The 25312-nt window shown below is 38.9% G+C and overlaps 1 protein-coding gene across 1 annotated transcript in view; it reads right to left on the reverse strand.

Annotated features, from left to right (window-relative positions):
• FGD6 (FYVE, RhoGEF and PH domain containing 6) overlaps nucleotides 1-25312 on the reverse strand; it is a 119085-nt gene that overhangs the window by 82576 nt on the left and 11197 nt on the right. The gene's annotated exons all lie outside the window — the stretch shown is intronic.

A 25312-nucleotide genomic window follows, 5' to 3' on the forward strand; every position in this document is an offset into this window, starting at 1 on the left:
GTGACCAGACTGGCAGGGAGGGGGCAGTTTGGGGCGACTAGGCCAGCAGTGGGGGGAGGGGGGGCAATTAGGGGCAACAAGACCAGCGGGGGGGGGGGGGGGGTAGTTAGGGGTGGTCATGCTGGCACACAGAAGCAGTGAGGGAAGATCAGGCTGACGGGGGGTGGGTGGGGGTGGAAGTTAGGGGCGACTAGGCAGAGAGGCAAGTGAGAGACTGGGAGCCAGCGATCCAGGATTGTGAGAGAAATGCCAGCCTGTCAGACATCCCCCAAGGGGTCCTGGATTGGAGAAGGTGCAGACTGGGCTGAGGTAACCCCCTCCATGCATGAATTTTACGCACCAGGGCTCTAGTCCAATATAATAAAAGCCTAATATGCAAATTGACTGAATTGTGGAACCACTGTCAGCAGGAGGTGGGGCTAGTGAGCAGATGGCAACCAGCGGCAGAGGAGGAGCAATAAGGGGATGGTGCTGGTCACTTCCTGCAGAGAGAGGCCACTTGGGGCAGCAGCAGGGCGAGGGGGGGTAGGACCAGAGCTGCCCCCTGGTGGTCAGTGCACTCCCACAGGGGGAACGCCACTCAGCCACAAGCTGGGCTGACAACTGGCAAGCGCAGTGGTGGTGGTGGGAGCCTCTCCCACTTCCACAGCAGCGCTAAGGATGTCTAACTACGTCTTAATCCCCCGAGGGCTCCCAGACTGTGAGAGGGTGCAGACTGGGCTGAGGGACACCACCCCCCCCCCCCCCGAGTGCACAAATTTTTGTATACTGGGCCTCTAGTATTGTTATAACTATGTATAGTGTTAGATGCATACTAGACCTATATTGGAAAATCATTTTTAAGTTATATATATGGCTAATAAATATGCTGTACACCTAAAACTAATATAATATTATATGTCAACTGTAATTAAAAAAAAAATTATTTTAAAAAAAACCAAACATGTCTGTTTCCTTTTCCAAGGTCCTCTACTCTTACAAATACCATTACCATTCCCCTCCCCAGAAACACATTTATTATATTCCCCACTGACTAAAAACACAATCAGGATCAGTACCCTGAGGCTGCTTTTAAAATAAAATCATGGCAGGACAATTCTGAAAACAAGTTACAAAACAAATGGAATTCAAAATTCCTTAAAGAAGAGAATATAGCCGGGACCGGTTTGGCTCAGTGGATAGAGCGTCGGCTTGGGGACTGAAGGGTCCCAGGTTCGATTCCGGTCAAGGGCATGTACCGTGGTTGCGGGCATATCCCCAGTAGGGGGTGTGCAAGAGGCAGCTGATCGATGACTCTCTCTCATCGATCTTTCTAACTCTCTATCTCTCTCCCTTCCTCTCTGCATAAAATCAATAAAAAATATATTTAAAAAAAAAAAAGAAGAGAATATACTGAGATATATGCACTCCTTTTATGTACGTGATTTTAGAGTTATTAAATTTTAACTAAAAAAAAAAAAAAAAAAAAAGCAGTTCTAAAAGGAGATTCTACCATTGGCCATTAATCAGACACTAGTTAAATAAATTGGGTCACATCAATATAATGAATTATGAAACAGCAATTTAAAAACTAAGGTAGATCTATGCATGACAATATACACTGAGTGGCCAGATTATTATGATCTCTGAACACATAATAATCTGGCTACTCAGTGTACTTCTCTGGAGTACCTCATTTATTTTATATCAAAGATACTATAAATCGTGCATCTGATCAGTTTTCCCCTTTGCACTGGCTGATAGAAAACTCAGGGCAAATAGGTGGTTGATCTCCAGCAAAAGTCTAGAATACTTTTGGTACCCCTTTTGAGATACAAATACAGTGAATGGCCAGATTATTATGCATTCAGAGATCATAATAATCTAGCCACTCTGTGTAGATTGTACTCTAAAAAATATTGCTAGGTTAAAAAGATTGCTAGTTAATCTCCATCAAGCTGCAGGAGGAGGAGAGGGAGAGGAGAGACAACTACGTGCCCGAGGTCTCGGCCCTGGATCAGGAGATCATTGAGGTTGATCCTGACACAAAGGAAATGCTGAAGCTCTTGGACTTCGGCAGTCTGTCCAACCTGCAGGTTACTCAGCCCACAGTGGGGATGAATTTCAAAACACCGCGTGGAGCCGTTTGAATCTTTTGCTATGCTGTAATATTCTCAATAAACCTTGGACAACTTAAAAAAAAAAAAAAAGATTGCTAGTTAAAGACACAGAGCAGTGTGCATTCATTTATATAAAAAGCAAAACAAAAGAATACCTACACATACACACACACACACGTGTGTGTGTGTGTGTGTGTGTGTGTGTGTATATATATATACCCATACAGATAGTTCTGTAAAGATTCAGAAAAAACCTATAACAATGATTGCCTCTGAGACTAAAGTATGAGGTAAGAAAGGGACTTCATAATTTACCCTATGGTTGTTTTTTTAGAAGTATTTTTATTATGGATATTATTACTTTTTTAAAAACATACACACACACACTCCACAAAACCAGAAACTTTAAGTTTTACAAAAGATGGTTCAGATCACCAACTCTTTAGCAATAGCTTACTCCTTCCCAGGGTGATGAGAATTTTTACAAAGTAAGAAAGGAAGGAAAAGGAATGGAAGAAAAGAAAGGAAGAGAGAGAGCTCCAAAGCTGGGGCTCTGCTCATTTTCAAGATTGCCTTCATTTTATCCCTTTAACTACTATATATTTAGGTCAGAGTGGTATGTAGACCATTATGCCTTTCCCTCAAGGCCTGTAGGTGCACATTTGGGAAAACCATTAACATGAGTCTCAAGATAATAGGTAGATGGAATGACCTTCTGACCAGTCCGTTGATGATTTTAAAAAGAGAAAAAAAGGTTGCAGAGAGATTATTCAACAGTCTGCAGGAGCCACAGAGTAACCACACAACTCTCTAATTAACCACAGTGATCAGCACCATATTATTAGGCACCTCCCATGGTGCTCCTTTTGAAAGCTGTGATAATGCTTCAACTGTAAATGAGGATGATCATGCCCTTCAGGGTTCTTGGTCCAGTTTCTTATGACTCAGAAAGAGCCCAAGGCTGATAACATTGCAACAGATACTCTTGTCTCTCTAGCTTAGCTGAGAGGCATCTGGCTCAAGCCTTAGCTGTTCTTAGCTAAAGAGGAATAAATTGTTACAAAAATGTCTCCAGACACAGCAATTTTGCTTTCTTAGAAATTGAAGAGGTTTGAGGAATAATCCCTTAAAATGCACTTCAAGAAATATAGACAGTTCTATTTTTAATTTTTTTAGAAAACTCCATACTGTTTCCCATCGTTTACCAATTTTGCATTCGCACCAACAGTGCATGAGGGTTCCCTTTTCTCTACATCCTCACCAACACCTGTCATTTGTGGATTTATTGATGATAGCCATTCTGACATGTGTGAAGTGAAATCTCGTGATTTTAATTTGCATTTCTTCCTTATGACCCAGAGATTCCACTTCTGGGTATCTATCCAAAGAAAACAAAAACACTAATTTGAAAGAATATATGCACCACTATATTCATTGTAGAGTTATTTACAATAGCCAAGATATGGAAGAAACCCAAGTACCCATCAATAGACAAGTGGATTAAAAAGCTGAGGTTCACATATAATAAAATATTACTCATAAAAAAGAATGAAATCTTACCATTTGCAACAGAATGGAAGGACTTAGAGGATATTATGCTCAGTGAAATAAGCCAATTAGAGAAAGACAAATACCATATAATTTCACTTGTATGTTGAATCTAAAGAACAGAATAAACAAACAAAAAATTGAAACAGACTCATAGATACAGAGAATGGACTGGTTGTTGCCAGAGGGGAGGGGCTTGGTGAACTCGATGAAAGTGATGAAGGGATTAAGAAGAACAAATTGGTAGTTACAAGATAATCATGAGGATGTAAATACTGCATAGAGAATATAGTAAATAATATTGCAATAACTATGCATGGTGCCAGGTGCATACTAGAAATATTGAGAGGAATACTTTGTAAGTACATGATTGTCTAACCACTATGCTGTACACCTGAAAACAATACAAAATATTAAAAAAAAAAAAAAAAGAAATGTAGAGGGAAATCTTTTTTTTAATACAAATAGCAAAGCATTTTACTGAGCTGAGAAGTGCCTCCAAAAATATATACCAGGTTTCCAATCCAATTTTGTCATTGTAGCAAAGATGGTATTCATTTTGCTGAAAGATTTTTTTAAAAATTAAATGAAGTTAGGGTTGGCCCAATATCATTTCTTCCCTTTACCTCCTCATTATGTAATACATAACTCAGTAGTACCACATCAAATAAAGGCCACTAGAAATAATGATGCTGGGACAACTTCATGAGGGTGCTTCATACTTAGACAGACACACACACACACACACACACACCTATTTACACAAATGAATTTATACATCCATACTATTTTCACATAAATAATATTATTTAAAATATATAATACTGCAACTGTTTATTTCCATAAATATTTATTGAGGGCTTATTATGTATTGTAATATTTTAGGGCTGGGTAAAGATAATCTAAAGGAATTAGTTACAGATAATGTTCAAACTAAATTCTATGGTCACTTCTCTTTTTACATGCTGAGTAAAACTTTTCTTAACAGATAAAGCAGAAAGAACTGAAATAACTATATCAATTAGTATAAAGGCAGGGCTTATTTTCTAAAAAGAGAACAACTGAAAGTTAGAGTATGCTAAATGTTAAAGGCAATGCATAGACACTGAGTGCTACCGAGCCAGAAAAATACCCCATGTAGGCTGGGGCAGTCAGAGAGACCTGAGTGGATGAGAACAGACCCCAGTGAACAAAAGAAGGAGCAAAGGCATCCTAAGTGGGAGAAACAGTGTGAGCAAAGGCTTGTAAGTGATGTGGAGGGTGATTTGGGTGGGGGCATTTTTTATGTGATAAGAAGTTAGAGAGTCCACCATGTTAGAGAGGTTCCTATGGCTAACATAGCTGGCAAGCAGCCACTGCAGAAGAGACAATCATCATCCATAATGGGACCTTGGGACCCAAACCCAAGGCCTCGCCTTGGCTTTACCTGGTTCTTACACAAGAGTACAAAACCCAATGGGGGAGCAGGGCCACGGGAGTGAGACTGGTTGGTGAATAAGTAAAAACAAACAGCTCACCCTGTGACTATCTTCTGTAACAGGGTGTCTCGGTGACAGCTTGCTTCTGCTAATGTCTTTTCATCTTATTCCTCACAGCCACTGAAAAGGTGGTGAAACTTTTGGAGAACATGACCATTCCCTCTGTCATGCTATACTTTTGATTGTGACTCAGCATAGAGCGGGCCTGGGGAGGCACATGGGCATTCTTCCTTAATGATTGTCAGCAGAAACCAAGACGACAAGACAAAGCCGAGTCTTGGTAACACATCTTACCAAAAAGGCAGATGAGTTCTCAGCACCGACTCTTATCTTTGCCCAGGTGTAGGGAAGTGGGTTTTGATATGTAAATACAATCTAGCACTAGGAATGCTCGGGCCTACTCAAGAATGCAAATAATCTCCTTTGTCTTGACTTTTGGTGAAAAAATGTGCTGCGTGGGCTCTGGGTCACTGTCTCTCCATCAGAAGAGGGCAGCAGTGTGTGTCCCCCCCCTCCCCGCACTGCCCCGTCCCAGCTTTTTCCTTCCATTTTGTGTCTTGTCTCTTTCTTTTACTTCTCAATCACCAGCCCCTCTAAGAAGAACCAGATCATCTCTCTTTTGGTGCTGGACACAGAAAAGAGAGACCCCACCATAACTCAGTACAAAACCACTAAGGAATAAGGCCTAAAACTGTGTTCTGCCTTGGCTTCTGGAGAAAACCAGGAGGGCCCTGAATGGCCTTACTATAAATTATGCTGTTCCCCTCCTGCCAAACACACACACACACACACACACACACACACACACACACCCCCGCCTAAGGTCTCCTAGCCAAACAACCTTCTTTATCACAGAGACAGTTCTGGCTTAGCCCTGAGTAGAGGATTATAATTCCTTGCCAACAGATAGAATTATTCAAACTAGCTAATATCATCCTCCTATAGGAACCACAGGGGCACTCTTCTTTCCTAAAACTACAAAACTTGCCTCCCACAGTTCCTGGTGGTTCACTCTGTTTCCAAGTGCAGCATCAGTGTGGCCCTGCATGGCATGCTATGTCTTTGTCCCCTAAGCTGTGAGTACAGGGTGGGGTAAAAAAAGGTTTACAGTTGTGAGTACACGAAACACAGTTTATTCTTGTATTATTCTTTAGTTAACTAGAGGCCCGGTACATGAAAATTCGTGCACTTGAGGGGGCTCCCTCAGCCCAGCCTTCCCCCCCGCCTCACAATCTGGGAGCCTTTAGGGTTGGGAGGCGACCTGATGATCAGGGAAAGGCAACACCCCCATCACACCTCTGCTGCTACCACTGCTGGCAGCGCAGGCCTCAGCTGGCCTGTGCCTTGGACCCACCCTGGGCAGCTGGGCAGTCGACATCCAGGGCTTGTGTGCACCTCGGGCCAGCCCAGGATCACTTGGGGGCTGAGGGCGGGCTCAGCCGCACCATGCACCTGCCACCCCTGAAAGAACTGGGGGACTCCGGAGGGACTGAGGGACTGGGCACCACCATCTTGTGACTATGGGCACTGCCATCTTTGTGATGGCATGATGGTCAATTTGCATATTCCCTCTTTATTATATAGGATTACTGTACTGTTTTCCATACAAAGAACTGTAGACTTAGTTTTTTGGTTTTTTTTTTAAATCCTCACCTGAGGACATGCTTTACTGATTTTTAGATAGAAGAGAAGGGAGAGAGAGAAACATCAATGTATGAGAGAAACATCATCAACTGCATCACCCACATGTGCCCTGACTAGGGATTGAGCCCACAACCCAGGCATGTGCCCTGACTGGGAATCAAACTGGTAACCCTTTGGTGTATAGGATGATGCTCCAACCACTTAAGCCATACCAGCCAGGGCCCTAATTACATTTTGCATACACATCCCAACACTCTGCCATGAAAAACTCAAGCAGTTTTCAAGTTAAAGGTATTATTAATATCATGTGCTACAGAAATATGACATATTCCAAGTTACGTTAAATACAGACCCCACTATAATACAGTCGTGAGGAATTACAAGGAAAACAGTGGTTAAATGCTATAGACATCTGCTTTCAGTCCCAGATCTTATTTTATCCCAGCCTACATGAGTGTTCCCATTTTCTGACAGGAACCACATCCTGTAATTGGGATTTCCCACTGCTATGGAGTAAGAACAGTAGGCTTCTTGGAGCCCCTACAGAGCCAGGGAGGGGGAGGTTAAATTGTTACTCATGAATGAATCAGTCCACTTCCTTATTTAGAACTATACATGAAGAATTATTATTTATCATGTCTCTTTCTCAGGTACTATCCACAAAAGAACTGATTTGAAGGTCTACTCTAGACCAACAATGGCTCATCAATAACCCCCGAAATCCATATGGAACCTACTTCTTTCTCAGAGCACCCTGGGGGCAAAGGTCCATAGTTTTTAAGACTGAGAGGTTATAGAGAGCCTCAGGAAAGGGCATGAGTTTCTTTCCCCACTCTTGATCCCACGCATCAGTTTTTCTGCACGAGTTACAGTGCTGAGTAGCTAGCTCTGTGATTATTTTTAGCCTACTTGATTGGGAAACCAAGAAAAACCATAACATTGTTATCAAACTTGGGTAACATCTTCGACAGCTAGAGTCAAGGAAAATGTAAAGGAAGCAAAAATAAACATGCATTCAGGAAGTGAACAGACTCACTTTGAACAGGGTCACAAAGATTTCATCAAGTTTCATTCATTTCTAGAGAAAATGCAGTAGAGGACAGAAGAAACACTAGTTTCAGCCTAAGACAAACTTGCATTTAAATCTAGGCTCCACCACTCACTTGGTTGTTTGTAACTTCTGGCTCTTTAATTTTTTACTTCCCTAAATCATACAATTGATATATACTTCCGCCTATGAGGCTAAATGAGATAACATGAACATGCCTGGTACACACAATAGACAGGAAACAAAGACAAATTTTTTTAAAAAAAAAATAGACATGTAAAGAGGGAGAACATCATGGTCCATTGAACAAAATATTAAGAGGAACTGGAAATTTTTGTTCTTGCTCACCGCTGGTAACACCAGAAGTTAATGTGATGCCTGAGAGGTCTATTTCTTTTTCTTTTCTTTTTTAAATATATTTTATTGATTTTTTTTTTTTTTTTTTTTTTTTTTTTTTTTTTTTACAGAGAGAAAGGGAGAGGGATAGAGTTAGAAACATCGATGAGAGAGAATCATTGATCAGCTGCCTCCTGCACATACCCCCCTGGGAATGTGCCTGCAACCAAGGTACATGTCCTTGACCGAAATTAAACCTGGGACCTTTCAGTCTGCAGGCCAACGCTCTATCCACTGAGCCAAACCGGTTTAGGCTCTATTTCTTGTATGAATGAATGAAATGGACTGTCTCCTAATATATATATATATATATATATATAATTGACTTTTTACAAAGAAGAAGGGAGAGAGAGAGTTGGGGATATGCCTGCAACCAAAGTACATGCCCTTGACCGGAATAGAGCCTGGGACCCTCTATCCACTGAGCCAAACCGGCTTGGGCTGTGGCTGCTTTTGCATCAAGAGTCTAGACCTGTATACAAAAATGACTTCAGAGAGAAACTTCTGCATTACAGTCATGTGAAACAGCTCATCACAGCCTACACTGCTGAGTAAAGAACTCCTGCGATGAGTTCATATGAGCCATGGTTTTGCAGCAGGTCACTCCTGGGCTTGTGTCCCATGTTTAACTTCACTGCTTCTTTTGGGTAGCTTACTACTTTTACAATAATATCCCAAAGCTCAGAATAATCACAGTATTACACATGTGAAGATACTGATTCCTACTTACAAAGAATTTCAGTCACCAACACACATGACTAATTTAGAGGTATCCCACTAGAACTGGAGGTACTTTTTAAGCAACTAACAGTTAGCTTTGTCCCTCTTTGGTAAATAATGATTGTAATGATAACAACTTTAATGAGCAACAAAGCTGAAAAGGCCTATGAGTGACATAAGAGGCATGTGTCACTTATGCAACCAAGTTGCTGATTCCTTTAGTAACATGAACTTCATTTTGCAATGTAAAGCAAAGTACCTATATTTCTCTTCTAAGTACAGGTTTTCGTATTGGATTAAAGTGCAAAGAGTCTAGTTGGTGCACTTCAAAACACTGATCTGCTGCCACTAACTGAAGGCCCACGCACAAATAAGAGGAGCAGAGAGGAGGGGAGTAGGGAGAAATGAAGATACCAGAAAACATTTAGAAAAGCAGGAAACAGGAGAGAAATAGGAACAGACAGAAAGGCAAAGCACCATCAGTTCCTCCATCTGTGATGAGGGCAAGTGTTAGCAGAGCCTTTACTGAGCTCCAGACGGGTTAGGCTTTGTGTTAGGTGACACAGAAGAAGGAAGACTGTTCCTGCCCAGGGGGAAACGGTGCTGACAGCTCTGCCTTTCTCAAGTGCCTCCTAGATAATAATGGCCTGGGGACAGAGATTAACTGCCCCTAAACTTTCCACTTACTCTAAAACTTTCCATGCCAACACACAAAGCAAACAAGCAAAACCCCAAAACCTTTTCTCTCAGCTGGAATAGAGAAGGTTAATGAGGAAAAGGGGGCAGCGTTTTTCTTTTTACTTCCTGCACATTTAACCTTAAAAAAAAAAAAATTCTACGTAACTTTTATAATTAAAAAATCAATATGCAAAGAATTGAAAATCCCCATTCACCCTTCTCCAAGTTGACTAATCTCAATTATTTCAAGCATTTCTCACAAATTGTTGTTGTTCGTTTTTAATATATATAGAAAGAAAAGGTCAAAGGCAAGGGAAAGGAGGGGCTGGACACTGCCAGTCCCATCTGGACTCCACCTCAAATGCAAAAAATAAAATAAAATATCACACCATGTGAATTATAGCAATGGTTTTCAATATACTTCCTGTAGACAGCCTAAAAATAAACACTCATCTAACCAGCTAGGGGGCAAGGGTGGGGAAAGTCCGGCCCACAGGTCTTACAAAGCCTGTGAAATCATTTGGTCTGCCCCTGCCAAGGCATTAGGGGTGAGTTAATTAAACGTTTGACCAAATAGAGCCAGGCTAATTTTTTAAATATTATTTTTCTGTTTATTTAATAATGTTTTATAGTGTCATTTTTTTGTGAAGAAGTCTTTTGTTGTTGTTAATTCTCACCCAGGAATATTTTTCCATTGATTTTTAGAGAGTAGAAGGGAGGGGGAGAGACAGAGATAGAGAAACATCAATGTGAGAGATACATGTAGATTGACTGCCTCCGTCATGCATCAGGGATCGAGCCTGCTGCCAGGATGGAGCCTGCAACCAAGGTATGTGTCCTTGAGCAGAACTGAACCTGTGACCCTTCAGTCCAGGGCCGACACTCTACCAACTGAGCCAAACCCGCTAGGACAGCAGGCTAACTTTTAAATTGATAATTTTGTATGGCTTGCCAATGATGTTATAAATATCCAAATGGCCCTTGGCAGAAAAGTTTCCCCGCCCCTGCTCTAGAGTTTCTATTCCCATCAGTCAGGGTAAACCCAGGGAAGAAGGACTATTTTCACCCTAACATCAGGTAAGCCTAGTGAAATAGAAGTTTCTATAAACTCCAACACATCTGTTCAGCAACAGATTTCATTTATGGAATCTGCCCAGAAGAGTTAGCAGAAATATTTCAATGAGCAAGTAGAGAAGACATTAACTTGTAGAGTACAGAAAATCATACAAAAATACTTTGCATCTTAAGAGTAAGAGGGCTCAATAAGAATGAACGATACTTATGCTGAAACCGGTTTGGCTCAGTGGATAGAGCATCGGCCTGCGGACTGAAGGGTCCCAGGTTCGGTTCCCGTCAAGGGCATGTACCTTGGTTGCAGGCACATCCCCCGTGGAGGGTGTGCAGGAGGCGGCTGATGGATGTTTCTCTCTCATTGATGTTTCTAACTCTCTATCAGCTCTCCCTTCCTCTTTGTAAAAAATCAACAAAATATAGCTAAAAAAAAAAAAAAAAAAAAAAAGAATTAATGATACTTAGAATTACTACCATCGAGAATCTATCTAATCAAGAAATCAGCTAAGATCTCATTGTAGCCTACTGCATGAAAGCATCAATAGTTACTCAAATTATAACCACTGGGTATAATATAAAAACAAACCTAAACTCATTTTATCATTAAAAAAAACAACTTCTGAACCTATTGGAGCTAATGTATTTGCCCTACAAAATGATTTCATTCATATATATATATATATATATATATATAATTTTTTTTTACAGTGTAAAATTTTTATATTTAGAATTAGGCAGCTGGACTCAGTTTAGATGATTCCAATTTTGTTGGCAACATCCAAAGCATCATAGTCAGGAGCCAGTTTACATCTCTCTAAAAGATTTCATACCTTTCTTAGATAACACTCTTAACATCTTTCCCATCTGAATACCCATGATCTTGAGTTAAATAACATACTTTATTTGGAGACAACAGAGCAAAGAACCTAAAATAATATAGATTGGCAGATTGATAGGATGTTCAAATCTCCAAATAATTATATAGATAATTCACCCTGTATGGGAAAACATTTTTTTTTGTAGCTAAATCATTATGATCATTTCCCATATATAAAAACTGCACCAGGCCCCTTCACCAGGCTTATGACTTCGGAACATCTTTGTAAATTTTTGCTAACTCCAAAGATTCCTATAGACTGCCCAGATTTTTTTCCTTCTAGTCTTACTACATATAAGGCATGTTCTTTCATTGAGTTTTCTCTACTTTGACTTTTTTGTGTAATGCCATTATCTGTGTTTTCTGGACAGCACATGAAAATGTGCTAAGATCTATACTACTTAGGAAACTGTTAAAAACCACTCTGGACTGGCATGGAGTTAGATCCCACGGCTTCTTTCAGCAGGTTTGATAAGAGGACTAGTGGAAGAAGAGGAATGGAACTTTTCTTGCTTAACTAGTCCACACTATGGAAGAAAAGCTCAGTACAGACAGATGCATGTGAGGCCTTGTAACTCAACTTCTCTCTCCAAGGGAGCTTTGTTTTAGCAAATAGCAGTAATTCTCCAAATCAGTGTACTTGCTTTCCAAAATTAACAGATGTTTCCTGTGCATTCTGCAAGCCTGGTCAGTGGGATACTGGTTTATTCAAAATACAGCTGGATTCTGACCTCACACATATGAAAAGCAATATATAACCTGACAACTATTTACTCAGATGTGAACACCTATTTTGTGCCAGGTATCTGCTGAGGCTAGTGATACAAAGGCCTTATAATTTCTCACAATATTTATTTTTCATATAGCTTAGATTTCTTTTTTATGGAGGCAGGTGGTAGGGGAAGTCAACAAAGTCAACAAAAACCTGGTGCAGATTTTATATATGGGAAATGACCAGTAAGTGCTGTGCAATAGGAGACCAAGCAAAGAGGTACCTTATGCTGCTTGGTATAGTGTAAATATTAGTTATTGCTTTTACTATACTACTAGAGGCCTGATGCACAAAATTCGTGCAAGGGGCTCGGCCTTCTCAGCCCGGCTTCAGAAGGTCATCTGGAAGGTCGTTCGGCTGTCCAGTCTAATTAGCATATTATGCTTTTATTATTATAGATAAACAGGATATGGCAGGCAATATACTATGGAAGGGCGTGGCACCGCAGGTATCCACAAATTCACTTCCTCATTCAGTCTTTCTATAAATATTTACTATGTGCCTACTACATATCAGGCACTGTTGTAGGCATTGAGGATAAAGTGATGTAACAAAATAAGTATTTCTCATTCATACAGGTTGTATTCTAGTAGAGTAGACAGATGAACAAATAAATAAATAGATAACTTGTTGACAAGAATAGGAAATACTAGAAAGAAAAACAGAACTGTATAAGTGATAAGTAGATAGGTGGTGGAGGTAGTGATATTTCGTTACCTTTTCCATATTGGAAGGAAAGAGATCCACAGAAGATAACATTTGAGTTAGGTCTAGACTCTAGAAGGATGAGAGATAATCTGTCTCAGAGAAAAAGTATGCCAGATAATGGAACAAACCTTTGAGAGGGAATAGTGTGTTTAGGAATGTAAGTCAGTCTTATATAGGTGGGTAATTTCGTAAGATTAGAAAAGCCAACTAGGCCAGTCCACAAAAAGTCTTATGTACTAAGTTACAGTTTCAATTTTATTCTCCAGGGAACTGGCCTCCAAATGATGCTTAATTACAAAATATGTAATTCTTTAAAAACAAAACAAAACAAAAAAACATGTTCTAGGCAGTGTGGCTCAGTTGGCTGAGCATCATTTCAGGCACCAAAAGGTCGCCCGTTTGATTCCTGGTGAGGGCACATGCCCATGTTGTAGTTCAGTCCCAATTGGGGTGTGAAAGGGAGGCAACTGGTAGATATTTCTCTCTCACTTAGATGTTCCCCCCCACAATCTGTCTATCTATCTATCATCTATCTACCTATCTATCTATCTATCTATCTATCTATCTATCTATCTATCTCTGTATCTCTCTATCTCTCTCTGCCCCTCCTTCTTTCCATCCCTCTCTCTCCCTTCCCCTGACTTTCTCTCTAAACAAAAAAATCTATACAAAACCTTTTTAAAACAAGAATTCCCGGTTAGAAAATAGGCAAGAAAACCCAGATTTCACATTAGAGGATATACAGATGGCAATTATGCACAAGGATACATATTTAACATCACCAGCCATCAAGGAAATGCAAATCACACCACAATGGGATGTCACTACACACCTATCAAATGGCTAAAATAAAACGTGACAAACACAAAGTGCTGATAAGAATGTGGAAACACTGGGTCACTCATACATTGCTGTGGGAAAGTAAAATGGTTCAGCTACTCTGAAAAACAGTTTGTCAGCTTCTTATAAAACTAAACATGCAATTGCCATGTGAGCCACAATTGCATGTTTGGGTATCTATCCCAGAGAAATGAAAACCTGTACATGAATGTTTATTTTATATATATATATATATATATATATATATATATATATATATATATATATATATAAATTTTTATTGATTTTTTTACGGAGAGGAAGAGAGAGGGATAGAGAGTTAGAAACATCGATGAGAGAGAATCATCAATCAGCTGCCTCCTGCACACCCCACCCTGGGGATGTGCCCGCAACTAAGGTACATGCCCTTGACCGAAATCGAACCTGGGACTTTTCAGTCGCAGGCTGATGCTCTATCCATTGAGCCAAACCGGTTTCGGCTGAATGTTTATTATAGTTCTATTTCTAAGAGTCAAATAATGAGACTGACCCTATAATAGTGAGACTGACCCTTTAACTGGAATAATACTGCAATATAAAGGAAAGAACTATTCATGCATGTAACAATGTGGATAAATCTCCAAGGAATTATGCTAAATGAAAAAACCCAACCCCAAAGGGTTATATGTTGATATGATTCCGTTATATATAATATTTTTGAAATGGATTATTGGTTGCCAAGGATTGGGGAGTGAAGTGCGTAGGAGATGGATATGGTTATAAATGGCAACAAAAGGGATCTTTGGTAGTGATGGAATTATTCACTGTCATGACTGATGGTGATATGCAGACCTATAGATGTGATAAAATTATATAGAACTAAATACATATCCAAACAAAGTACAAGTAAAACAAGGGGAATCTAAGTAAGATCAGCAGTTTATATCGATGTTAATATCCTGGTTGTATTATTTTACTACAGTTTTAAAAAATGTTACCATTAAAATATACTGAATTTTTCTCTGTACTATTTCTTACAACTACATGTGAATATACAGTTTTATCAAAAACAATTTCAATGAAAAAAATAATAAAAACAGACTATAAATTTCTTGTGACTTCTAGTCTGACCAACTCTCTCTGAAGTAGCTGATTAGCTACTAGGGAATAAAGTCCCTTGAAAATAACCCCTCTAGCAGTTAAAATGTCACATACATTACAACCAGACACCTTTGAAATCAACTGTCATTAGGTAGGACAGAGTCATGGAAAACTGGCAGATTGAGGCCATGGTATTTTAGCTTCTAGACATAAAAGCCTTCAGAGCAGTATCACCCCACTGTCCTTTTCTATTCTGTTTTAGCATCAAACATGGGGAAGAGAAGAGGCAGGAAACAAGAGAGTTAGGGCGGTGAAACGTCTATGTATCTGGACACTAAAAACTGTAAGCATATACTTACATGCTATGCTCTTTGATAATGAAATATCCTGAAAATGAAGCTAAATGTGTAGCTCTTTCTGTGTTGATTTTAATCTAAATTAAGTTGCGAGAAAAACTACAAATTCGTTATAATCTAAAGTATAGAATACTTCAAATGAAATACAGTTTGAGGCTTTTCATGTAGATATATCTACCATTAACAGCCAAGTAGAAATTCGGTCTTACCAGGCTTGTTTTAGAGCAGCTTGTTATAATTAACACATTATTATTTTATGCAAACACATTGTTAAAATGCCCAGCAGGGTGTGCACAGAAGGAATTTAAATGTTTTCTTTAATATAATTTACAGCATTCATTTGCTTAAAATGAGACTAGCCAAGTCCAGTTGACCCTAGGCAGGATGAATACAGATGCAAAATTAAAAAGTCATAAAAAGACATTCCAATCCTTTTCATCATGGAGGTAGATTCAGCAAGCCTCTTAGAGGACAGGGTCAGAGATTGTGACCCATGTCAGCGGCCCCAGCAATGATGCTTTATCTAAGAATTTCTCTCAACTGAATGTGCCCTCTTGCCCAGTTTCCAGGTCTTGCCCTTTCATAATTCAAAAGGCTCCAGACAACAGCACAGTGATTGCCAGAGAGAAGGGGATGGGGGAGGAATAAATGGTGATGAAGGAAACTTGACTTGTGCTGGTAAACACACAATATATAGATAATGTATAGTAGAGCTGTATACCTGAAACATAATTTTATTAACCAATGTTACCCTGATAAATTCAATTAAAAAATCCATTTTTAAAAAAGTCTCCAGAAATACTACCTCCTCGAATTTTCAGCTACAGAGAATATATGCGGGGAGGGGAGGAACGTTACCATTCATTTAAATCTATTTTTTTTTTTCATTATGATATAAAGATATATTTCAGCCTTACAAAAATGTTTGCTTTGGGGATCCATAAGTAACAATAATTAACTATTAAACCACAGTGCTTTAGAGGTCAGAAAGTATTTGATGAACATGAAATGAGGAACAATGATAAATGAGATTAAAAAAGCAACTCTCATGTAAATCGGGGGGAAATATGAGACATGCATAATCTTTTCTGTGTCATTAACACCCAAAGTAACTGGTAAACAGAAGGGATCATTTTAACTTACTTTGAATAGTGGCCACCACTAACTTGACCAAATGCAAATATGGCATGATTAGTTCAGTCTCCAACCACTGAAATGTCTATTTTCTAACCATAAAAGCTTTCCAATCAATGAGCTCTTCTTGCATGGAAGATCTGGGGCCTCTCAAATGTTCATTAATGTCTATACATATCACTGCAGGTGCTCTTGTATTTTCCTTCTAGATCTTGAACAAGTTAGTATCAGTAATAGTTTGCCTCTTGGGTAGAAGATTCACAGATCTCTACCAATATTAAACATAAAAAATAAAATGGCAAAACAAATGCCCTACAGGCCAGAACAATATGAACACGTTCTATTAAAAATTGATATTTCACGATCAAAAAATGTGTTTCCACACTCAGTTTGTCTACATATTAGCTGTGGACAACTTAGTTTACTTCACTAAGTCATAGTTTCCTTATCTGTAAAAGAAGGTAATATCAATTTCATAAAATTGTAGGGACAAAATAACATAAGCAAGAGATCCTAGCTTAATGCTTGGCATGTAAGAAATGTTGAGTAAATAGTACCCAGTACCATTAAGCATAGGATACATGCTATTTGACAGTAACAGCATTTCTTATCCTTGATATAATCTGATAAACTTTTGATGAAGTGGGGGAGCAACAGATTGATGGGGAGTCAGATAGCTGGAGGGAAGAAAGTTATGTTAGCATACAGAGTTGGGCAAAAGTACGTTGACAGTTGTAATGCAAGTAAATAATGCTATAATTAACAAATAATAATACAAGAATAAACTGTTTTGCATAGTCACAACTGTCAACCTACTTTTGCCTACTCCATATATTGGTGGAATCAGGCATTTTTTTGGCTGAAAGTTTCTGCTTAGTTTGAATACTCAAGTCACCATTTAAAAAATTGAGCCATATAATCATATGTTCATATACAGCTATGTGCAGCTCTCTTTCCTGACAGGGATAACAATATCTGCTACAACAAGAAAAAAGGCAGTAAGTAGTACCAGAAAACTGAACCTTTTTGGAACAACTCAAGATCACGTGAGTTTTCTAAATTTTGCTGATGTTCTCTGTAATGCTTCCACAACAGTCTTAGAAGAGGCAATGTGGTATTTTGAAGCACCAGGTTGGAGCCTTGGTTTTGCAATTTCCCATCACTGTGGTGTGGGGAAAGTCAAGGACTGCTGGGCCTGGTTTCATCAGTGAATGGGGAGGTTGGAATGATTGGATAAATTTATAATAAATGAATTTTAGTTCTAAAATTTAATGATTCTATGATTACACTTAACTTAAAAACATTCAAAGACATACTTGAATTTCCAAAGATTTCAAACTACCCAAAAGGCTCCCTAACTTTTGCTACCAAATAAATTAGACCTAGACTCGTGAATGATCTCGTTATTTATTCCTTCCCTGCCCACTCCTAAGTGCTTCCCATAACCACACCTGGTGGTAGAGAGCATTAGTCTCAGGTTTCTAACAGTGAAGTTCTGGAAAGAAAAATTAAATAGTGAAAAAAGTTACTCATTTATGTTCTAGCTGGTTTGGCTCAGTGGATAGAGGGTCGACCTGTAGACTCAAGAGTCCTGAGTTTGATTCCAGTCAACGGCACATACCCGGATTGCGGGCTCGATCCACGGGTGTGTGTGTGTGTGTGTGTGTGTGTGTGTGTGTGCGCGCGCGCGCAAGAGGCAACCAATCAATGATTCTCTTTCATCATTGATGTTTCTATCTCTTTATCCCTCTCCCTTCCTCTCTGAAATCAATATATATATATATTTAAAGTTACTCATCTAAATGGAAATCTCTATTTACATGTGACTGCCATACATCTAAAGACCAACAACAACAAAAAACAGTTACCAATTATTCCTTCTTTACATATTACATCTACATTCCTGGATTTGAAATTAATTGTCAAATAGTTCAAATCAGAACTGCTTTTCATTCTGGGTAAGAAAAAGAAAGCTATTCTAAATTTATTAAAAGCCAAATTTATTCTTTAATTTGTTTCAAATGATGCTAACATATGCCAAAGTATACCAATTGTTACCAAGAAACTGACTTCAAAAAAATATATGATCTAACTAAAACAAAGGTTTCAACGGAATCCACAGGAGCTAAAAGAACAAGTAGCTATGCCATTTCAAACATAAAAAGACTAAATGTGTTTGTTTTCCTTTTTATTTTTATCCAAACATTCCTGAAAAACTGACTTTCTTTGTTCAGTGTTTATTATTTCACCTTTCCTGAATCAGAAACCAAAATACTTTGATAAATGGGCAAGTCTGGTAAATAGCCCTGGAACATTAGGGACCAGAAAAACTAATCCAGATGCATTCCCATCTTTATCCATTTTTCCTAAAGTCACTACCACTGTGATTCAATTTCTTTATGTATAGGAGGGTCTGATAATACCAAATACAACGTTGCTCCAATTCAATTTATATGGAACTAAAATGAATTTATAATACTTGCAAACAAGAAGGGCTGAAAAATCTGAAAGACAATTGCAGAAGACAGCTGTTTGCCCTGGAAATACTATCGTAATACTTGATTCCACTGATAGTCTATTTGGCCGACCCAATTTTTATAGCTCCAATGATAGATTATCTCTGTCTAATGTCAAAACTACTTGCAAAAACTTTTATTTTTGCTCTCCCATGAACACAAATAATTATCAGGCCCAGAGCAAACCACCAAAGTAGGTTTTCCATATTACCCAGAAGAATACTAGGCAATTCCATTCTTGAACTTAACTTTTAATCTCAGTATTTAATAAAAAGGTCAGCGACTTTTTTGTAGCTTTCCACACCCAAAGTGTTACAAGTCAAACTGCTCTTTATTCCTAATATAGTTTTAAGAAAGTATCATAATAAATATGCTCATATAAACATGTCTACAGTTCTAAATAAAGTACTTTCCTTAAATACCAAATCAGTCTATGCAATGCCTTTGAAAAGATGATACATTTAAAAGAAATCTATGTAAAGCTGAAACCGGTTTGGCTCAGTGGTAGAGCGTCGGTCTGCAGATTGAAAGGTCCCAGGTTCGATTTCGGTCAGGGGCATGTACGTTGGTTGCGGGCACATCCCCGGTAGGGGGTGTGCAAGAGGCAGCTGGCCGATGTTTCTCTCTCATCGATGTTTCTAGCTCTCTATCTCTCTCCCTTCCTCTCTGTAAAAAAAATCAATAAAATATATTTAAAAAATAAAATGAAAAGAAAAGAAATCTATGTAAAAAAAAATAAAGGAAATGTCTGCAAGAACACAGAAAGCTTACAAAACTAATATACAAGTACAGACATTACTTTGGATATCTGAAACAAGAACATACTCACCCCCTTATGAATGAACTTAAACCTAAATCTGGAATCCTATGAAACCATGGAATGAGTCAAGGTTCATCTTCTATACTTCTCCATCCTGTTCCCTTCCCCCTTAATATTTTCCTCAGCACACTAAATGTTTCCTCTTTGAATGCACCAGCATTTAAGACTTATAAAAACTATTTCATTCTATTGTTCTGTTTCAGTCTTGCCACAGTCTCATTTTTTATTACTTTCCAATGTATTTTTCACATATTAGAAGCTAAATATGTTCTTGTGGGTTGGCTAGGAATCTAACACCTACTCATAGTTATTTCTACTGCAAAAATGCATTCTGGGTTCCAAGCAACCTATTTATAGGTTTAAAACATGCACAGATTGATGGACTTCTGATTAGCATTATCTATCAGGTTCTTACAGGAATTAAAAATGCTTAGAGAAAGAATGAGGTCTCCCCATATCTGCTCTTTCCCAAAGAGTTTCTACTGGGAATATTTCTCTAACAAACAGGTTAGAAGGTCATTTTGCAAAGCAATTTATGTCTTGCTACTGTAAACCATTGAAATTTTATGAAAACTTGGTTAAATTATAAAATGTTTATAGACCTTTTTAATATTCAAAAATTTAATAAAAGCCCAGCAATAACAAACCATTCAATTATCTCTAAAAATGCCATCCTTTCCCCTGAAAATGTGCAAATAAATACCAGCTATCTTAAAAACAATGTAATTTTTATCAAGCAAGACAGGATGTCTGTGTGTGTGTGTGTGTGTGTGTGTGTGTGTGTACAAACAATCGCAATTTTAGATATTTGTTCTTTCATTACTAACTGAAAATACACCTCTAAAAGTAGTAACATTCTGCCACATTAAAGCATATCAATCTGATACAATAGAGCTGGACAAAATACTGCAATTCAACTACTTAACCAATACTTATTTAAAAGGAAAAATAAAAGCTTTACTGCCAAGAACTAAAATCAAATGCTCCTAGTTGCAGTTTAAAATGTAGGGTAAGTACATAAACATATCTGCCAAAATTGTGTGGCTATGATTTCAACACAAGAAACATAACATTAAAGAGTCATACAAATTTTTGATATTTCCTGAGCTGATGCTGAAAATAGCTCACAGGAAAAGGCTGCTGTTAAGATATACGAATCCCAACCCCACCCTCTAAGCATAATCTTATTGGTGTTATGACAACATGGAAAGGCTCATTAGAGCTATTAATTTGTACTTTAATCATTATTAAAATTCAACAATACCAACGATAGTAAATGCAACCCAAGAGAGCTATCTTCTCGACCAGGTTTGATGATGTATAACATAAATCCTGTAATGGGATTTGAGGCAACTTGTAATGCCTTTGGGAAGCTCTTAAAGCCCAGTTTTGTGCTTAAAATGGTGAAAAACAAACAAACAAAAAATTTAGTACTTGTCCTTCATCAGAGATGAGGGCTACTGATTAATTAAAAAGAAATGATCTTGACATTTGTTTTATTTTGAAATCTGGTGCTTGAGTAAAACCAAAAGACAAATTTGAACCTTTGAGTGATGAAAACTTCCGGGCAAAGTTTCAAGGGACAGCAATTCACATTTGTTGACACTACTTCCTCTCTTCTCAGTCCTCTTCAGTCTGCAATCTGGTTTCTTTGCTCAGAGCACCAATAAAATTCTTATCAAGGTTACAAAATGACCTGGAAATGCCAAATCAGGTCTTGCCCATTTTACAAGCTTGGGTATCTCTGTAAAGTCATCTTTATTATCCTATTTGGAGTACAACTCAGACAAAGATTGGATTAATAAAACCATCTATAATAATCTATAATAATAGGACAATATACTAATTAGACCAGACAAAGCTGCAGCAGGCGGGGGCCGCAGCAGAGGCAGAGGCAGAGGCAGGGGTAGGGATAGGGGCCAAGGCCCTTGCACGAATTTTGTGCATCGGGCCTTTAGTCTATGCTAATGAAAGGGTAATGTACTAATTAGACTGGGTAACCGGACATCTTCTGGATGTCTGACTTCTTTCTGGACAGTTAGGGAGCTACCAGACTGGCAGAGGAGCAGTGTGGGGCAACCAGGCCAGTAGGGGGGGGGGGGGGGGCAGTTGGAAGATGACCAGGCCAGCAGCGGGGCAGTTGTGGGGCAACCAGGCAGGCAGGGGGGCAGTTAAGGGGCAATCAGGCAGGCAGGCGAGCAGTTAGGAACCATCATCGGTCACAGATTGTGAGAGGGATATCGGACTGCCAGTTCGGGATCAGGCCTAAACCAGCAGTTAGACATCCCCCAAGGGGTCCCTGATTGGAAAGGGTACAGGCTGAGCAGAGGAACACCCTCCCCCCCCACCCCTGCATGAATTTGGTGCACCGGGTCTCTAACATTGTCTATAATTGTTGCCTCACTGACCAGAGCTCTTTGGGAACAGGCACCCCTTTCACCTTTTAATGCACACTGCTTGATGTATGGCTAGTATTTTGAAATAAATTGAGGGCTTACTAGGATACCTAGGAAAACCCAATTCCTAAACATTTTCTCTGAAGTGCTTACAGTAAGAACAAACTAAAATCACAAAGAAAAAACCTGAGATGTTTCCAGGGAAAATTTTTCTTGGTTATAGAATTAAGAAATCTACAATTTCAGCCAAAACCGGTCTGGCTCAGTGGATAGAGCGTCAGCCTATGGACTGAAAGGTCCCGGGTTTGATTCCGGTCAAGGGCATGTACCTTGGTTGCGGGCACATCCCCAGTAGGGGGTGTGCAAGAGGCAGCTGATGGATGTTTCTCTCTCATCAATGTTTCTAACTCTCTATCCCTCTCTTCCTATCTGTGAAAAATCAATAAAATATATTTTTTTTTTAAAAAAGAAACCTACAATTTCAAGAAGAAAATTCCAACTATTGGACACTATTATTTTGCTGGTTTGTATATAATTCTTTAATAAAAGCTCAGATTTTTGGAACTTCCTTATGAAAATCTAACTTTAATTACTTAAGTAGTAACTGAGCACTCATCACCTGCATGCAGTAAGAGAAGGACTGTTGCTGGCTAGTTATTTTAGATTTACAATGCCTGAAACCTTTTGGGAAAGAGAGCTCATACTGTACCCAAAACACATCAGATTTGAGAACCCTGTGGCTTCCAGAGCAGTGACCCAGTGATGGTCTAATTGGGAACACCTAAAAGCTACTGTTTCTACGACCACTGGAACTCCCTTTCATCCTCCCTCACCTTCAGATTTGGCTGGTCTTCTTTCTCCACTTTGGGGTTTCCCAATGCTGCTCCTTACTCATCTAGCCCTTCCCAGTTTCTTCTGCTCACTGATGACAAAGGGTCAGAAACTCAACTAGCAGTATCATACAGTTAGCTTAGGAGAATGGGGAGGGGTAAGGGTAAGGGACAAGAATAAAAAAAGGGAAAGAAAAAACCATTGCTTACTAAATGGCAACGATCCAGCCCTTCCTTTCTCTGTATCACTCCCAATGCTTTTAGTCTTTCTTATGGTAAGCCCAGCCCCCAATTTCCTCATTCTTCTTTAGTCACCTCACCCTTTCCACAAGCCCTGCTGCCTCAGACCCAGTGGATTGGCTCATCTTGATATCCTGGTGGCTCAACCTCACCCAGGCCAACTCCTGCCTCAGCCCGGAAGAAGTGCTGAGAGGAAATATTCACCTGGGAAGGGAGAAGGGGAAGTCAGAACACTAGTGGTTAATATAATTTGGGGGCTAAATTTTACCACCATTACCAAAACTATTTCTTTGGGGAATATACTCTGAGTTTCAAATTATCATGAACATTTAAAATAACAGAACCCTTTTAGAATTGGGGACCACCTACAATTACTTCCTGATAAATTATAAACATGTTTGTTATAAATTTGAAATGGATCCATGAAACCTCCATTCTAAAGAAGGTGACCACATGAGCTACTTCTGAGCTTGCCAAATATCTATTTGACCCAGAATCCAGTTATATATTGTAGACCCCAAGAGTTCCAGACTCTTCCCTGAGGGTTGAGAAACTGTTAGACACTCTTCTGATTCACTCCACAGAAAAATCTTACACAGGGTTCATTTGCATTTTTTTCCTTATCATTTTAGAACCCTAGGGTGTTGGGTTTAGAAGTACGCTAAGGAACAGATCGACAGTTTCAACAGCCAAATAACCAAACAAGATTTCAACTTGGTGCCTCTCGGCTCACTTCTCATTTACCTTCCTTCAGGGTGTCCTCCTCATGAAGCCTTGGATGTTGCTTTCACATCTATTCAATGTTATTATTAGAAGGTGCAACTTCCAGCTGCTAATCTGATCCTGTGACTGCAGGCTTTTGATTCAGCATTTTAGGGGCCTCAAGCCTGTTAAGGGGTTTCCGCTTTAGGACTAAAGAAGAATCTCTGGGAAAGTAAATTCAAAAGCAAAGCTCACCCTCTCTTCACCAGACTGCCCTACTTACCGGCTGGCCGGCAACTTGTTCACAGCCACCCTTGGTTTCCTGGCTTCCAAAAAGAACCCTCCTTATGAATGCCATCCAGCTGAACTGGCTGGCTGTGTATTTACCCCTTCCAAGCTGGTTCCTCCAGCCCAGCAGCAAAGCCCCTGATAAAAAGCATATCAAAGAACTAGCTCCAGGGCCTGGCTGGGTAGCTCAGTTAGTTATAGTGTTGTCCCTATACACCAAGGTTGCGGGTTTAATCTCTGGTCAGGGCACATAACAAGTATCAAAGGATGAATGCATGAATAAGTGGAACAACAAATTAATGTTTCTCTCTCTCTCTCTCAAATCAATAAATCAATTTTTTTTAATAAAAAGAACAAGTTTTCGAATTTACAGCTTGTGTTAAGAGAAAATTACAAACTCTCAGGATTTAAGCATGAGAGCCAACAGGAAACTTATTCCAAGAGCCAAATCTCCAATTACAAGAAAAAACTTCATTTTAACTAAGAATAGTAGTATATCAAGAAGAAGTCCAATTCATTCCTTTCTCACACATACTCACACATACTCTCTCTCTCTCTCTCTCTCACACACACACACACACACTACACAAAAGCATGTTAAAAGGAAGAGAGTCCCAACAAAATTGTTCCCTGAAGAGTAGGCATGAATAGTAAGATGTAGTGGGGGGGGTTTTTTTTGTTTTTTTTTAAGTTGGATACTTTACTACAATTCTCCATGGAAATATTTACACCAAGGAAGAGGGGCTCTATTCTGGATACTAATTATTCAGAATCAAGTTAACTATGAGAAAAGTTAGGCATGGGAGGTAAATTATCTTTTATGAATCAAAGGAGGAAGGGCAGAAAGGATTATGAGTAAAGAAAAATGCTAGAAGAATATCTGATAGAACAATTTATTTTACTTGGTGTACTAAGATTTCATTAGATCATTTTATTTATTCAGTGCATCCAATCATCATTTTTTTAGCCCTATATGCCATATGTTAATATTTTTACAAAGTCCCATTTTAAGACCTGAGTATTCAGAGGCTTGAAGTTAATGACCAAAGAAAAACATGAATACTTCAAAAA

Source organism: Pipistrellus hanaki (genome assembly GCF_964339955.1).
Source record: "Pipistrellus hanaki genome assembly, chromosome: 3".
Classification (NCBI taxonomy): domain Eukaryota; kingdom Metazoa; phylum Chordata; class Mammalia; order Chiroptera; family Vespertilionidae; genus Pipistrellus; species Pipistrellus hanaki.